We start from the raw sequence: 2665 nt of genomic DNA, 5'->3' as shown, positions 1-2665 counted from the left end.
ACGATTGTGAACAGTTTCATCCTGTTGTCATCCTGTGGCGTGAAATTGTCACACAGAGAATTTCGTCTCGCCCTTGTGCGCAACATACTGGAACATGCTGGAAGGGGTCCACCTCGCCCTCAACGGTTCATGGATCGACCTGCTGTGTCATCGGCGATATCTCGATTAGAGGAAGCCACTCGACATCACTGGCCGACTTCCTCTAATAAGAGACTGAGGTGTCCTGTGTGCTCTTCATGTGGGAAACGGCGTTACATCCGGACAAAATGCACAGAGTGCAACGTCGGACTCTGTGTTTCCGGATGTTTCCAACAGTACCACACAAAGGCAACATTCAGTTAGATGATGCAGGAGGGAAGACTGTCTACTTATAAAGCTGGTGCCCAAAAATAATGTAAGTAGAACAAGAATTTCTATCTTAAAATTAGATTTTAAAACACTGTGCGCACGCGTGGACTGCGCGCACCCATACGGTGTCGCATGGCCCCTTGGCTATACTTTAAAGGTCTCCATATGGTTTTGCTAGGCTCTTAAAGGATAATTATCACATAAATTAGTAGTACCCCAAAATTCATAACCCACCAACCAATCTTATCCACTATTCACACACTTCTTCCTGAAACTAATGTGTACATTCCTTGTTTCAGAAAACAAGGGGGTGGAAGAATTGAAATACTTTGTACAGAAAGAAATTGAAAATTATTGAAGACTGAAATATAGTTTCAAGGTAAGTATGAATTACTATTGATCCACGTATTCTTGACCTCTGCACTAGTTGGAGATCAGTGGTCAGCTTCAACCTCTGGCTGCTTTACCCCTGGTGAAATTGCTCCTGGTGAATATGCATAAAGCTTAACAATTTATAAAACAGGCACAAAAATGTCTTATTTCACAAAATTCGCTGTATATTCTCTATGTTGCTATAAAACATAATTTACCAAGTTTAGCATTCAGTTGTAGAGCACAACAATCTTATTCTTTGCAATTTTTGCATTAATCCTATCTCGCTTAATTTCATATTATTTTTAACAAAGATTTTAACAGCTCCTCGAGTTGACTTCAGTCTGCAAAAGCTACTTCCTAGTGTATAATTGTTTAAACTGACCTGCAAGGTATCCAGTACTTTAAAATGATTTGCAGTTAAGCAAAGTTTATGTGGTGAATGGACAATATAAATGACATTAAAAATTCTTCAGTTATTAAAAGAAGTCCTTTAATATTTCAATCGTATAACTAACTATGGAGCTGAGCCCTTCTTGAGAAGCCACCATTTGCACAGGTACTCAAGAACTTCCCAGCAATTTATGGAGCCTGGAGATTAATTACTGTGTTCACAAGTCCTCCACTGGTCCATATCCTGAGCTAGGTCAGTCCAGTCCTCTCTCTCTAAGATCCATTTTAATGTCATCCTCCCACCAACATCAAGGTGTTCCCAGTGGTCTCTTTCCTTCTGGCTTTCTAACCAAGATTCTACATGCATTCCTCTTCTTCCGCATGTGTACCATATGACCTGCCCATTTAATCCTCCTTGACTTGATCATTCTAAGAGAACAAGTTATGAACCTCCTAATTATGCAGTTTTTTCCAACCTTCTATCATTTCATCCCTCTTCAGTCCAAATATTCTCCTGAGTACCATGTTCTCAGACACCCTAAGCCTGTGTTCCTCCCTTGATGTCAGAGACCAACTTTCACACCCATATAAAACCAGAGGCAAAATTATAGTTTTGCATATGTAAATTTTTATGTCTTAGACAGCAAACAAGTTGACGAAAGGTTCTGGACTGAATGGTAGCAAACATTGCCTGAATTCACTCTCCTCTTAACCGTTCAGCGTGGTTTGACGTGTATGTTTCATCAAGGTATTTAAATCGTCTGTGGGGGTTCGACGTCAATGTTTCGTCCAGCTGCACACCTATGTTATAACGCCCATAATAATTGATGGTTTTGCTGTAGATTGTTAGATTTTTCGCTGGCCTGTTGTCAGTAGAACAGTATTTAATGATACACGAGTTTAGCTGCGGTAAGTCATCGTTACATATGCCTGTCTTGCAGCAAAATCGTGTTGCTTCTGGTAGAGGTTTCCTCGTTCAAACTGTTATGAATGGCGTGTTTTCTTTGCTATGAAGTTATAAACAGCAGAGACGTGATATGTGCTGTGTTTATAATATTGTGGGATAAGACTTATACACGTGACCCACAAGATTCGAACTCAAGACACGCTACACTGGTGTCAGAAGTGACTTCGAACTTTAACACGCGTCCACCACAAAGAGAAAAAATGGAGATGCAGCAAATAATGGAACTCCTGCCGGCCATGCGAGAAGACAGAAAAGCTGACCAAGAAAAGGCGTCGGCCGATAGGAAAGCCTACAAGGAAGAAATGGAGGCAAACCAGGCCAAGGCGGAAGCCAGACACGCACAGCTGATGGCCGATTGGAAACCATGGCGAGAAATGGCCGCCATATGGGCCAAGAAGTTGAAAGTCGACATGAACGCCTGGGGGGAAGAGAGGAGAACCACCCACGAAAAGATTGAGCCCCACCCAGAAGCGATGCAGTCCGTACTGGAGCATCGAGAGGTCCCCGTAGAAGACGCCCCGAAAATACCGGTCGGAGAACCGAAGAAACGGTGTAGGGACCAGAAACTGGCCGCGGAGGGCCGCC

At 42.6% G+C, this 2665-nt stretch overlaps 1 long non-coding RNA gene across 1 annotated transcript in view; it reads left to right on the top strand.

Moving 5' to 3' along the window:
* The first annotated feature begins 601 nt into the window (after nt 1-601).
* The window catches only part of LOC111863440, a 16503-nt gene continuing 14439 nt past the window's right edge, over nt 602-2665 (top strand). The window contains exon 1 of the long non-coding RNA XR_002842601.2: nt 602-727. This is a non-coding gene — a long non-coding RNA (uncharacterized LOC111863440). The remainder of the gene's footprint in view (nt 728-2665) is intronic.

This window comes from Cryptotermes secundus, unplaced genomic scaffold, assembly GCF_002891405.2.
Source record: "Cryptotermes secundus unplaced genomic scaffold, Csec_1.0 scaffold1857, whole genome shotgun sequence".
Classification (NCBI taxonomy): Eukaryota; Metazoa; Arthropoda; class Insecta; order Blattodea; family Kalotermitidae; genus Cryptotermes; species Cryptotermes secundus.
This window is presented reverse-complemented; position numbering and strand designations above follow the sequence as displayed.